Source organism: Hylaeus anthracinus, unplaced genomic scaffold (genome assembly GCF_026225885.1).
Source record: "Hylaeus anthracinus isolate JK02 unplaced genomic scaffold, UHH_iyHylAnth1.0_haploid 27452, whole genome shotgun sequence".
Lineage (NCBI taxonomy): Eukaryota > Metazoa > Arthropoda > Insecta > Hymenoptera > Colletidae > Hylaeus > Hylaeus anthracinus.
In genome coordinates this window covers 26,864-42,229 of record NW_026535242.1, presented here as the reverse complement: position 1 = coordinate 42,229, position 15,366 = coordinate 26,864, and positions in this window count along the sequence as shown.

The window sequence follows — 15,366 nt, the reverse complement described above, 5'->3', positions numbered from 1 at the left end:
GAGCAAAGGGTGGAACGGCAAGGTGCCGGAACGGGGAAGCCGGGGGATGTGACGGGGATGATCACCGCGTCTCTATCCTCGGTGTGCGTACAAAGAGCGTGGAAACGCGGACGGGAACGTGGATTGCGCGACGCGAGAGAAGGCGGAGCAAGAATCGAAACTCGGGGACTTTGAGATCCAGTCGATAAAGCTATTAGCATTTAGACGAGCTGTCGCCGGCGTCGTTCTGCTACCGCCACCACCAACCCTCCCTGCCTCCCGGCCCCGCCAACCCTCGTTTCTGTCCCGGTTTCTCACCCCTCCAACTGCCTCCTTCCACAGGGTTACCCCTACTTTCTCGATCCTCTCCGCCCTTTTTCCCTGCGTCCTCTTTCCCTCTTTTCCAGCGGCTGAAATGCATACCGATGTATCACCGTCCCCGCTCCCAACCCTCCCTCGAAATCTGCTCGTCTGTACACCGCCAACTGCGCACCGTTCCACCACCCCCCCTTCACCCCGTCGCGGTATTAGTGCCCGGCACACGAGCAACCGCGCCAGCTACTCGACGTAGGTGGGCAAATTCTTATCTGCGTTACGAGTTCCAGTCTGTACGCGTGAATAAATCAGCGGGGGTGGGTGTTCTTTTAATTTGTTTTTTTTTCTTTCAGACTTAGGTACTTTGAGGGTGGTGTCGCGGGTTGGTGTAAATGAATCTCTAAGGGTAGACATTTTTATGAGTTTGTTCTTGGTGTCTGATTTTTAGATATTTCGGGGGTTGTTTTGTATGCGGGTGTAAATGTATCAGTAAAGGTGGATATTTTGATATCTTTTGGGTTTGTTTGATCTATACATCTATAAAGTTAGGTATACTTTCGTAACCGAGAATTTGATCCGAGTTTTCAATATTCTATTCATTTCATAAATTGTGTGTACGGTTTTCTAAATATTAATTCCGCCATAACTCGTAAATCGTTCAGCATGATAACAATTTTATACACGTGTAGACATCCTTCCAGTTACAATATCACACTATTTTCCGCGTGTGCCGATTTATTAAAAAAGTAGTCCCAAAGGGTGCCATATTGCTTCACCCCCATAGTTCACGCCAACAAAAGTAAGAAAATATCCAACATCCCAAACAAACACCATAAAAGATACGAAAAAAAATTCCAAAACAACTCTCTACTCTTTTCTTCACGAGCCCCCCGAAAAGACCATTCTATTTTGGTGGGGCCCCCCTATAGATGATGTACAACGCATTTCTGCCACCGCCATCTATTACCCCAGCGGATCGCGGCGACTAAATGGTAGAAAAAGGGAGCCTCCGAGGATCAGGACACAGAGCCGCGGACCAGCGACGGAAGGGGTGGGAGGGTACGATGGTTTAACGCACCAACCGCCCTTCACCGCCGCGAGAAGGTGGTGCTCGTACGTGTCGTATCCGGTCCGAGCGGCCGTAACCCCGCACACACGCGCCAGCTGGGTCCATCTCCGCCAGAAGATACTTATTAAAGGCATCTACTACCCGCGAGCGCGCCCCGTTGCCGTGGAAACCCGACTCGACCACGCGTGTAAGTGTACAAGCGACCGTGAGCCCCGGGACACGTGGACCGGCCCGTGTGTGCGCGCGCGATCACACGTCGAGGAGGAGGCAACCCTCTCGTACAGGAGAAACAGACGACTACCGTGGCGGAGAGATCCGAGGGGGGGGGGGGGGGGAGGATGGCCGACGACGCTAACACACACGCGTGTATGCGTGCACCGCGGCGTTTCAGCGTCGTGGTAGGGGGGAGGGCGAAACAACCCTCTAATAGCCGGGGCGGCGCCTATACCCAACCCTAATAGCCCTATCTCGCCCTCGTCCCTCTTCGTTCCTCGTACCCTCGTCTCTATCGTCTTTCTCTGCCTCCGTCGTCTGCACACCCTCTCGCTCCGTTGCTGTAATTTCCTCCTCCACCCTCGCGCGTGTTCGTCTTCCACCGTGTCTCCGTTTTTCCCTCCAGGTTTCTCTCTCGTCTTACCCCCAAACCACCGCCTCCCTCCGCCGCGCGATTCTTCCGCATTCCCATCCGTTCCTCCTGGCCGTTTCTCCGCCGAGAAAGGGGGGGCGAGAGGGCGGAGGGGGGGGGGGGAAGGCAGATGAAGAGAGGACGAGCGGAAGACCTTTCCTCTTGCACCGCGAGAGACCAGTGGCCTGTTACTCGCGGCCCCTCTTCTCGATCCTCCACCCCACCCCCCCCAAACCTCCCACTCGGCCCCGCTGTTTGTTTATCCTGATGCCTTTTCACTCTCTATTAGTCTCCCGCGCTCCTACATTTTCTGATTAGCCGGATGTCGCGCGTATACACGCTTTACCTACCGCACCCGATTCCGCGCGCCGGCTTTTCTTTGAACCGGAGGCAACCAGAGCCATCCGATCGATCGCGCCCCGCCCCCCCCTCTCCTCCCCCATCCTCCTCCTCCTCCCCCTCCCGTCAACCTAGGCCCCCCAGCGCCCTCCTGGTTCTCCCTCCTGCTCGCCACACGACCCGCTCCCGCGCCCACGGCGCGCGGACTCACCCCCTTCTGTCCCTCTGTCGGTCTCGCTCCGCGTTTGTCCTCGTCCTCGTCTCTTGTGTTATGCTGGCTTCCCACATGCAAACATTATTGGCGCCAGAAACGGCGTCGATTCGACTGGCGCCACTTGACTTGGCGTCAGTAATCCTCTGCGCGAGGAAGAGGAGATAGCTCGTGGACCAGGTGCCTCCGAGGAGAAGTTTATCGGGATCGCGATGGTAAATTAACGGGTTGTCCAGAATGGTCCCGCAGTTTGGGGCCCGGTATCCTCCTGAAAATGGCGCTGGGAGTATTCAATAAAGTGTGCTTTTAGTTGATACACTTGGGATATCTATAAATGAAGAGAAGAATTCTTAACATCACTTTGAATGGATTCCACGTGAAAATTAGACACCACGATAATTTCAGCGCACGGCGAGCACGCCAGCCAGGGGCGCCACTAGTTCACCTGCTCCCCACGCGCTAAAGCGATCCATGAACGTCCAGACCTTGATAGAATCGATTCGAATATCGTTAAAAACCGTGAAAATGTAAACTGGCCTCCGACGTTGGCGTCATTTAACTGGCGCACTGCTGGCGACGATAATCCTTGCATGTGGAAAGCCCGCATTACGGAGGCGAGCTTGTGCGGCTGGTTCCCCCGTTCGACGATTCGCCGTTTTCGTTTCCAGCGATGAACGGTCCTTTGGCAACGGTCAACCGCGCTCGGACGACCAGAGAATGGAGAGCAGCCTGTTCGCCAACGGGAGCTGTTCCAACGAATGTCTTTATCCAGCGCGGGAATCCGACGCGCGCGGCCTCCTCTGTCGCGCGCAAAGAGAGAAAATTTGATCGCGGGGCCTTTTCACCCTCTGGAGTGGTAAATAGAAATGATGAAACGTGTTGAAATTCTCCTGCTTTTTTTTTTATACATATTTTATTTAGTAAAAAGAACACCTCTTAAAGCGAACAGGGATGATTTATGGCGTTGTGAGAATTTAAATAAAATTATGAGGCAATTTAAAATGAAATCGCACCTCTTGTTTCCTTTTTGTGGTGTACATGTTGTTTGTGGAAATTTCAGAAAATGTTTTGGATAAATCTTGGAGAATATTAAATTCTAGGAACGCAGGGAAGTTTGATACTCTTTTTCTGTAGCTTCTCTGATAAGGACTCTAAACATTTTTTTATGTCTTTGAGGTGGAGAATAAAATGCAGGATAAGCTTCATAGAATATTCGTGTATAATAAAAATTGTTCTTAGCTATACATTAAATGTACATCATTCTAATATTAATATTTGTGCAGTAAAAAGCATAGAGAATATAATTCCAAACAAATAAATGTTGGACGATTAATAGAAGTACGAATAGTTCTTCTAAATCGTTTTATGAATCGTAATGACTAATAACTCTGGTATCTTCAAAACTGCCCTCGCAACCGCGCTCTTTGTAAGATTTCAGGTTTGCGATTAGCTTTCTGAACGGATGTCGAGTTTCTTTCCGTAACAAGGCACACAGATTACATTCATGCGTATTCAACCATAGCCGAGTAATGTAGTCGCAAACCACCCCTTCAGGAGATACGATCGAGGGATCTGAAACTCGATCCAGAAGGGAGTTATTCGGAAAGACATTTTTACGTTGCTCTTTTACAATAGGGCGTTCTTGCGGAATAATTCCAGCGTTGAAAGATCACCCTGTATCTTCCAAAACAACGACGATCTCCGAAATAACACTCACAAAATGTTATACGAAATCTAGAATTTCCCAAATTCACGTAATTAACGAGTATTGCTTGTTGTAGTTTTTTGGTAAACATTAATTTATTCCAAACACATTATATTCTGATATTTCGAAACAATCACAAACATGTACTCATGTGTACACGTACAATATTCTGAGATTTCCAAATATACTTCAGAAACAGACTCTAATTTTTTTATTATTTTATATTTGTATATGAATAATAATAATTATTATATATATATAAACCTGACTAATTATGCCATTACGAATGATCTGTTCCCAAATGATCGTTCACAGGACTCGATCGATTCATAACAGAAAAATATTAATTTGCGACATCCATAAATTCTATAAGAACTGAAGCAGAAGTATATTAATAATTTTTCATCTACAAAATAGATGATGGCAAACAAACAAAAAAGTTGAAGAAGCCCTTGTGTAAGAGTCGAAGTGATCAGACTGGCCTCCGAATCCAATCAGCGATAAACGCAAACGTCGATCCCCGCGAATTCACGTGTTATAGGAACGCGTCCCAAAACCTCCGGTTGGAATTTTCCGAATCGCGAATGCTAGGGGCGCCAGTGGCGGCGGCGGAAGGGGTGGTCGTCGGGCTCGCGGAGAAAATCGAACGAGTAGGCGTCGGGACGACGATTCGCTGGAGCGTCGACGAAGCGCTCTTGCACCTTTCTCTTGCCTGGCGTTTTTTTTCACGTGCGGTTTCATTTAGTCGGGCGGCAATATCACGGAGACCCAGTCGCGACGGAGTATGAGAATCTCTCTCCTCGTTCCACCCCCGCGTCCCTGGCACTACCTGTCTCCTCCTTCCTTTCATGCCTCCTCTTTGTTCCACTCTTTCTTTCTTTCGCGGCGCGTAATCATCGCGAGCGCAAGACTCCATTTCAGCCATTCCCAAAGAAAGTCGCCACCACTCACCCCCTCGGTCCCTCCCTGTTTCTTGCTCGGTTTGCCAGAAACGGCCCGAAACGCAAAATCCGTCGGGGGACCACCCTTTGCTCGTCGTCTACGCCGTTGTTCGAAAGGCCACGTTGTACCACCGCGGTTCGCGTGGATTAATGCGAAATGGTGCTGGTAACGGTTGACCGTTTCACAAGCCGCAAGGGATGGAGGAAAGGGAGGGTTTAGACTTGCGTGTGGAGTTTGTTCCAACATTCGAATCGCGGGACTAATTAAAACTCGAAGGTTTTTCGATGTTCCAACCATTTAGGAAAATTGACTACCAGTTTGAGGCTATGAATCACCGCGTGTAATAGATTGATGAAGCCTTTTCAATGTTTGGAAAAATGGAGTCGGAAGATGAATTGAAATTCTTGCTTGGAAACAAGTTTGTGCGTTGTTATACTTTTGTACTGTTCTATAATTTCTGATTGTATCTCTGAGGTGGGTTGATAATTGGTCGAAAGGTTAGGGCAGTATATTTTACTTGCGTTACATAAGAACTCCGCAACGACACAATAAAAACAAAAAGGGTTTATATTATTTAATTCCTTCTGAGACAGAGATTCCAATTCTATTCATAATACAAATTTACTTTAACCCGTTTACTGCCAGGCAAATTTAAGGGTAGAAATTTAATACAGATGTGTGATCTAAGTTATTATTATTTTGATAATAAAAAGTGATATCGATTTTGTAGTTTTAAAAAGAAAATTTACGATCTTCTTTTGCAATAATTCGTGACTCAAGGCTATAAACTAATCCCTTGACTAATTGCAATTAATTCGAACTACGAGATTCGTAGTTGGCAGTGAATGGGTTAAAATATATGCAACACGAAATGAAAATGTTATTATTAAAACTCTCCGTGTATTTGCACATATATCTCCTATATTTCTTGAAGATGAAATAAAATTCATGCAGCACACAGACAGTGCGATCGTGTATGTGCGAGTACAAACAGAAACAACGAGAGGGAAACGCATCCGAGCAGGGGTGTGCGTCGAAGCCTCAAGTCTCGCGGGTCGAAACTACGACTTTTCGTGGGCTCCCGTATCCCAAACGGCGCAGTCCGAGGAATTTTTCCGGCTTCAGCCGGGTCCGGCTCAAGAACCATCGAAAATACACCTGGAAAATGTGTGCAGAAAAAGACAATGGGCGACTGGGAATGCGAGGGAGCGTGTAGGCAACTCCAGAGTCGCGGCAACCGTGGCTGCAGTTAATTCGCTGGAGACGATTTTTGAGGTGATTTAACCCTTTGTCTCGATTCCTGCCTCGGCATTGCGTCCCGCCGTTCGCCTGGCAGTAAAATAATCCTCGTTCAAACACCGCCCATTGATTTTTATTTCATCGAGTGTCCATTGTCTTTAATTTTAGGATCCGTGAGTTTGTACAAACACGTCGAGGGAGGAAGTTGATGGGAATTTTGTATTCGTGATGGAAAATTGAAAAGAAAAAAAGGAACAAATGTGTAACCAACTGGTAGGGTTGTAAGGGGCGGCTCTTAATTTTCCGGTGGTAAGAAAAATTCAAATTCTTAAGAAGCTGTTGTTAGATTGCAAGGTATACCTAACCATTTTCGATCGTATGAAACAAAATTGAATGAGTCCACGAGAAGCTCAGAGTTATTAAATAATTTCCCCTATTTTTATAGAAGACCTGCACCGATCAGCTTCTGTTATTTTTCATCGTCCTGTTCAGCGTCCATAAATTCTCTAGAGATAAATAAAAATTGATCCAGTTCATAATATTTTAACACATTCGCGACTGGCGGATGATAAAAATTACAAAATATGTCTCGAAATATCAATGTTATAAATATGTAGCGCACAAGATAAAAAGATTTTCATAAGTTTTTCGTAACCAGGAATACAATTTGAAGTGACGTAATAATAGTATCTTCGTTTCGCGTTCCATACTTTTCAATTGAATCCGCACAAACAATATCATCGCTATTGTCTCGAATTACCAGTTTCCTCAACGGTACGTAAACTCTCAAGCAATGGCCCGCCGACAATACTACAAAGTTAACACTCGAATAAAAACATGTTTCTTCATCAGCCATCGAACACAATTTAGCTAAACGCTCGCTTAAACGTTCGATTACCGCTGAATCGATATCGAGCAATACAATTCCGTCGCGCTACGTCGATTGTTTTCCGTATAAATTATGGTAAACAGACGCCCGGGATAATGCGCGTACATCAAACAGCCGCGAGGGCCGCGGGGGTGGGGCGGGGTTGGTTTTTGCGCGTTTTGAAACAGAAAATCATCTTGAACGAAACGGATCAATCCCGGGAAACACTGGCGCCGGAAAACTTGTGTTGCTTTCAGCTTCGCGTTTTTTATTGGTTTTAGGGAATGCTCTCGCGTTCCCATTATGGATACCGGCCGTAATGTTTACAGCAAGCAACCCCATTCCGCTTCCTGTATCGAAACGAATATCGAAGATTGAGCTTTTTCGAAACACCGACGCGTTCGTTTGCCTTTTTACCGCTGAGGGTTTTTTCGCTCGAAGGGCTTTTTAATTAATTGTGAGATACATACATCCCGTACGCCAGATCGCGAATGGTTTCGCGTCCCGTTTTATAACGTCGAACAAGGAAAGAGCCTAGGGGATGTTTGTTGTTGTTAAAATGAATCGAACGTCGAGCATTTTAATGGGAAAAGAGCGTGGGCGATCGAGGGGTGGGGCGAGGGGAGGGGCGAGGGAAGAGGGAGGGCGGAGTGGCGCTTTTTACGCGAAACGATCGCGATATCATTTTCCGTTCCGCAGCGTTTTCCACGATTTTTGCTTATTCTGTATCAACATTATATTCGCATCGCCGCCCACGTAACGAGCCTGCGAGCCTATACCGCGCAATGTATTGTTTACTTAATTGCACGCTCATAAACGAACCGTCCGCGTATTTTTAGTTAAATACTTGCTCCATCGAACCCAGGACCAACTGGATGTTTATTAAAATAATCATAATGCAACCCGTCCCGGACCGACAATACCCAGGGCCGCGTTATTTGCCCGGGTGTAATAACAACGAGCTATTTTTTTCTCCGTTTGTTCGCGTTTGTTTGGTCATCCGTTTCGCGACGTGGCCCGAAGAAGGGGTCGTGATAGAGTAAAAATCACTTTTCATTTATGCTTTCGGTCCTTTGAAGGAGTACATTTGTCCGTGTAGCGATCGCATTTGTTAGAACGCATGAGAACTTGACGCTGAAAGGGATGAAAATGCAATGGTTTATGGGCGCGCGGTTATTCCGAAACAAAGATTTCTGTTCCTGTTTGTAACGTAATACGTTGCACGAGATGAGTTCATCGTCTGACCAGTTTATCAAGACCTGACAATAATGTCCAAGCATAGAGACGTGATCTTTCCTCGCTATTAATTGACCCTTTGCGATCCGATGTCGAGTGACTCGGGACAAAAATGTACTGAAATCAGAAAATGCGAAGTGCAAAGGATTAACACACCTATGTGTTAGTTTATCGGGAAAATTATTTTACACGACTGAATTTACACAAAATTATAATTTAATATTATTTACAGAGACTGAAAATTCAGGAAGGTATGAAACTAACGTTTGGAAGCGGCGTGATTGTTTAACAGAATATTACTATCAATTATTAATAATGCTTCTACTGTAATTTTGGACAATAATTATTTTAATAGAGAATTAATTTGATCGACCATCTAGCTTGCGCTTCATTCCTTTAATTACAAAGGTATGTACAGTCAGTCTCATAAGCATTCATACCCTCTATGTTTATTAAAGAAGTTTGTCTACATTAAATAATAAGTTCCACGGTTTTGAATACAATGTTTCATTATAGGTGAATTTTACATTTATACATATATATGCAGTTTAATCCATTCGTGAGTGTTGAGTCTCTGTAAATAATATTAAATTATAATTTCGTGTGAATTCAGTCGTGTAAAACAATTTTCATTGTATATACATATTAATAATAATAATGAAAAATTTATTTGAAAACATCAAACTTATCATTTAATTTAGACAATTTCTATCAATAAACACAGAGGGCACGCATATTTATGGGGACTGACTGTATGTACGTATGCGTTGACCGTGGTAGTTTTGCTATTAAAGACCACTTCCACAAAATCTTAGCTTCCCTCCGATGGGAAACAGCGCAGTTATTCCAATTCCCCGAATCCCGAAGAGACACCTACCTGGAAGAGAAAAACGCAAGCTCGGGCAACCCTTAATTCTCCGCCATCCTCCCTGGCCGGAGAACTATACCGAGGCTATTTACGAAAGTTACCTAATTTGACCGGCACGATTGTCCTTAGGGGATACACTCGCCCTCGTCCATTAACACTGCCCCCGACGCACGTCCCTGAAATTTAGATCGCATTCCCGCGTCGCCAGTCAAAACGTGAAAGCGCCATTATTGACCGCAACATAGCGTCCACCCCTCTCGTTGTATCATCGTCACGAGTTTTAATTTATCCTGCTTTGACTGCCACCCCGTAACGCGCACCCCCACCGAGAAGCATCTCTCAATCACCTCTATTCGTGATAGTTCGTCTGATTGACATAATTTTATCGATAAAGAGCGATAAGTTTCAGTCTTATGCTGCTGGTCTGTTGCTGAAACTTATTTATTATCGATACGAGGAATACTGTTAGGGGGGCCGAATAGTAATCAAAATTGTCATCAACATTTATGTATCAAAGAAATCTTAAATACTAATCAACAAAATAATTTCCATCATTTTCTAACGCTTTTTGCCAGCGTAAAAGCAGTTGTTCGATTCTCTTTTTAAAAAAAGTCCTTCGATTATTCATTGAAAAATATTTCCAAGTCGAAGACATTTTGATTACTTTTCTGTCTCCCTATTACTGTCGAGAATTGTGTCGAGACTAATGCTTCTGAAGAAACTTTGTTTGCAACAAATTAGATTTTTATTGTCCCTTTCAAAAAGAATTGAAAAGATAGAGTGATACTATCTTCTCGTGGTATAGAAATAATAAAACTGTGCCAACAGTTTCAAGAGTAGGTAAGGATATCCACGCGATACTTAGACAACATTTACTTAACTCCTAAACTTTAGGCGGTATTGAAAAATGTTTCAAATGAAAGTTGTACTGTTTCTAGAGCTCTATAGTTTAACACTTCAACCTATGACACCGTGTGAGACTCGTGGTACCGAATTTGAGTCGAACATGAAAAACACGAGTCAGACACGTCGCATGAAAGGGCACAAGGAATTTTATACCTGATTATGGTCCCACAGTAAATCGCAGGGCAAACGGTTAACATGAAAAAATGTTCGTAAAAGAAGCTTTTTTTATCGAAACTTCAAGTATTCAGACTTCATTTATCAGATCTCCATTTAACACACTAGATACAATATAAAATATATACCCCTGATATTGAAAGGAGAAAACTGATGAACATTTGCCTAAAATTTCAGTCCCTCCCCGGTCCTCGCATTTTCGTTTCCATAGCCGGCGATCTCAACGATTCCCTTCGAAGGCAATTTACGCACCGTTCCGTCTCATCCAAACAAAATCCATTACGCTGTTCGAACCGGGAGCCTTAATCGCGTGATCGAACACTCATAACACGACACCCCCGCGCCGCGGCACAATGCGGACAACAAACGCGCGTCGGAGGAAAGGCAGGCCGAGCCCGAGAGAAAGATCGATCAGCTCAACAACCGTGACATAATACCTATTTAACGAGGGATACAGCTGACAGGTAAAAAAAGAAGGAGAGAAAAGAAAAAAGAAAAATCGGAGAGAGTAGGGAAGAAAAGAGGTGGAGAAAACGGTGGAGAAAGAAGAATCGGAGGAGCAGTTAGATAACAAGCGATTAACGGGCGGTCACAGCTTAAAACTAGAGGAAAGGGAGGGACATAATGGCGACGAAGGTAAACGAGGAGCCCCCGAAGGTCGCTGGAACAAGGCAGCGAGAAGAAAAGCCTCGGGTGAGCTGGTTGGCTGGCGGCTTTAATACCTTACATTAAACTCGCCGGAGTAAGCGACTAATTACTTGACGCCGTTCACAGTAAACGCGAATTAAAAGAACCCGGGGCTCATTTTCGTGGACGCTTTGTCTCCCCTGTCTTCGTCATCACTCCCCCTCCCGATCCACCCCTAACACCCGTGCCTTCGTCCCGTGCCACTTGCGCCGAGACTAATTTTCATGCGAAGACCGATCGAAGCCGAAGCCAGAATCCACCGGAAAGAGGAACTCGCCATGGCTATACAATTTCCCGTGAAAGCCGCGAAATTTTTCTGCGGACATCCGACCATTCGTGGTCGAAGGAAATTAAACGGACGTTGGCTAGATCGATTCGATCTACGATTCGCGGACTGGCAATCGAAGATTAAATATCAGAGACTTTTTTTTTAGTGATGATCTTCGAGAATTTTTGCGATTCAAATGTTTGACGAATTTGTCACTCGATTTAGTATTAAAGTAGTTGAATATTGGGACAGTACTTGGATGCTTGAGGAGTCGAGGATCTTCCTATGCAAACATGACGATTTATTACAGATGGAGGTGTTTTCATTGTGGATTACATATTAACACTAAATTTACCCAGGTTCGTTTATAACTATTGCGATGGAACAAATTTGTTAGAGACACTTTGTCTAACGAAATGCAAAAATATTTTAAGTGAAACTAGATTGAATAATGAATGAAACCATTGCACACAATTCATAAGAAGCATATAAAAACTGTATACAACAATCTTAAAACAGTCATTTGTACCGGTCGTGGTAGGTTTAATGTTAAACTCATGATTATTTGACTATTTAAGTATACTATCTTTCGCAACCCTTAACAACGGACTCGTCGCATCTCCTAAACGAAACCACAGATTCCAAAATGGTAAGGAACTTTTCGATTTCCCTTCCCATGAAGAATTTTCATATTCAGCCCCCTCTCTTCCAAACACACCTATAAACACACACGCGCGCAGGGAGTCGCAGCTCCCATGACCAAAACTGTCCCTCTATACTCGTTAACGTACGTATTCCCATCTCGAGGTGTCCTAAAAAAAACTGTGTATGTTCTCCAAACGGTTCGAGCTGGCGAAATCGACTTGAAATCGATCGTCCAGGTGTGTCGAACGGTGAAAGAGAGACGGGCCACGGTCTAATTACTCGGCAAAGCAGATTCGCGTTCACGGTGGATAAAGGGCGGCCCTCGGTAAACGATAATACAAATCGGCCGTGCAAAAACGGCCGACGATCATTGTTGCGGCCCTGTGTAAGAGTATAAATTTCACAGCAGGTCGGCGGCAACCGATTCGTCGACAGCCGGTTAGATGCAGGGCGCGCCTCCACGTGGAAGGAAGGAGCAGGACGACGAAGGAGGAAGGGAGATGGGACCGCACCGGACCACTCAGAAATACCGATCTCTCCGACAGGGATTCCTTGCGTCGAACAGGGATGAAACGACGGGGAACGAGGGTAGGCGAAGGGAGACGGAGAGCTGCTCGCAGGATGGTCGCAATATTCCGACGGAACTCACGCAGTTCGCGGATGAGCGAGTAGTTCTCTCAGCAGTATAATGGGGACCCCCCGCGGTAGCTTACCTGCATCATCGACTAATCACGCCGGATAATAGGGAACAATGGCGCCCCCGTGAAAAGTGAAGCATACCCACCACTTACCTCCCTTTTCACCCTGCCGCCGTTTCTGTCTTCTTCCAGTATCTTCTTACCCCCCCCCCCCCATCAAGTTGTTCTCTCTCTCTTTCTCCGTCGATCCTTACCGAGATCGTTCCTGCGAGACCGTCTCTGTCGCAGTCCCCCCCTCCCGTGGACTGTTCTTCGTCCACGCGGAGGATATAATCCTCTTACGCACCGAGCACAAAGTAAAATACGGACAACACAAGGCTCGACCGTGGCCACGTCCCTAGTATTGCGCGTAGGCACGAAAAAGTGTTCCGGAGACGTACGGGGGGCAGGGAGACGTCCTAGGAATCGACGCAGCCGTCGTGCACCCTCCCGCGAAATCTCTTAAGCGGCTACCGATTTCGCATTCCGCGGTCTCGCTGTCGAAAACGCGTTGCTTTTGGAATTCTAATCGAAAGGGAATTTTGTTTTCGTTGTAAATAAATGTATGTTTGGAAAACTTGCGCTGCTTTGGGAATTTTTATCAACCGAACCGGTGGATGGGTGTTGCTTAAATTTTTACTGAGCCGAGGTAACGTTTCAAGAGAAGTTTGCAAAAATTTGTAGCGCGAAAGGTTTGTTTGTAGTGTGTTGCGATTATTCGTTAGCGAGCCCTCTCTCTCGTGTAAATTAACCCTCCTCTCCTGCGGTGGTTTCTGATCACACATTTACTGGGGTTGGGTCGGATCCGACCTTGCCATATTTTTGGGCCATTTTTCACTTAAAAACGCATTTATCGAACAGGGGTATTACTCGCTAAAAAAACTTCTCTAAAACCAAATTAATTTTTATTTATAACCTTTAAAACATATGTGAAGAACACGTCAAGAAATAACTATTTACTATGTACATATGTAGATATGACGGACGACTAGACATTTTCGAAACAGAAAATGATATAGCATAATGATAAAACAAGCGATGAGTATAATATAACAGTTACTAATTAAATAATCCACTATAAACTTGAGTTCTGTACAGTGGACGAGCACTGTCCCTCGTAGTTTCTCGATAAAAATTTTCGAACGATTGCCTATCCCGCCGCTCTGCGGATTCGTTTCGCGTTTCTTGGGGCTGGTCAACGGTTTCTCGTTACCTGGAAGGGCTGACAGAGGGACAGGGACACGGGTGGTACGCTTTTGTCGCGTTTCATCCTCCTGGGCTGGCGTTCTCCGTGAGCAGAACGCGCGCGTTTGACCCTTTTACCGCTCGCCTACGCCGCTGGCCGTGTAATCATTTTCCTACTTTCGCGTTACTTCCTCCACCGACCCCCTCGGCCCCTCTTTCAGTCCCTGCCCGACGCGAAATCCAGTCGCTTTGAGGCGCTTTTGTGGCCTTCCGGTTTGGATCCGCGAGCGGACCAGCCAGACCCGGCCCATTATGCCACGCACCTCCCGCGTTTTGTCAACTTGACTCTGAAAGGATCGTTAAAGGAGCCCCTCTCGGACTCGTTAGCCGCGTCTGGTGAATCAAGGATCCAGTGATCGCCCCATTGAAGAGACGCCCGGGTGGGACGCGGAGAACACCGCTCTGAATGGCGAATCTTTATCGCTGGCTAACGACAACGTTATTTTATAAGCGTGGACTTAGTAGTGTCGATAGATTCGATGGCTGCTCATTGCATGAGAATTAGGTGGCTTTTTTCAAGTATTTTATTGGAGACGGTTCGATCATTTGTGATCCTCTTCGGTGATGGACGATGTTATTATACGCAACTTGATATTATGACATACAGGGTGGTTTTCTAAGTCAAACTTTGCCAGCGTGTTCTACAGGCAAAAGTAAGAAAAAAGTGTTATATGAAATGTTCGTACGCTGTGTCGACAAAATACAGGTTCATTATCATTTTGTATTATTAGTTATAAGTCCTTAATAAGACATTTAAGAGCATATGTTCATATAACATCTTTTTCTTAGATTTGTGTGTAGAACTTGCTGACAAAGTTTGGCTGAAAACAAATCTGGAACAAACACCTTGTATATTTTTGTTGGTTCCGAACAGGTCTTCTGTTACGTTATTACATTATAATTCTTTTCTCGTTGTTCCTTTGCTTCCATCAATTTCCATATCCTTCTCCCTGGCGCAATTCCTCTAACTCCAACACGTGGTTTCATCACCCTCAAAGTTACCCCTCAAGAAGCTTCAAGACCATCGCATAAAACCTAAACTTCTCATCATGAAATCATTCCTACAACTAAAAAACCTAGCTCAAGAAGCCTCAGTAACCAATGCATTCTTTATTTTCAGAAAAAACACCAGCATCAACTCCGATCGGAAATCAGAACTCCGTCTAAAACTACCCCTCATCCTGCACCTCCGGCACAGTACTCGCCTCTACCCGAATTGCTCGATAAAATCATTTAAGAATCCGACACCCAAAGTGTTCCGCGGACCACCTCCTCCAACCGAGCCTCGAAAAGATCGACGAGCCATCGCCGAACAAAGAGCAGCCCCCGAAAGAAAAAGGAAAAGCCAGTCGCGGGCTCCACTCTTAA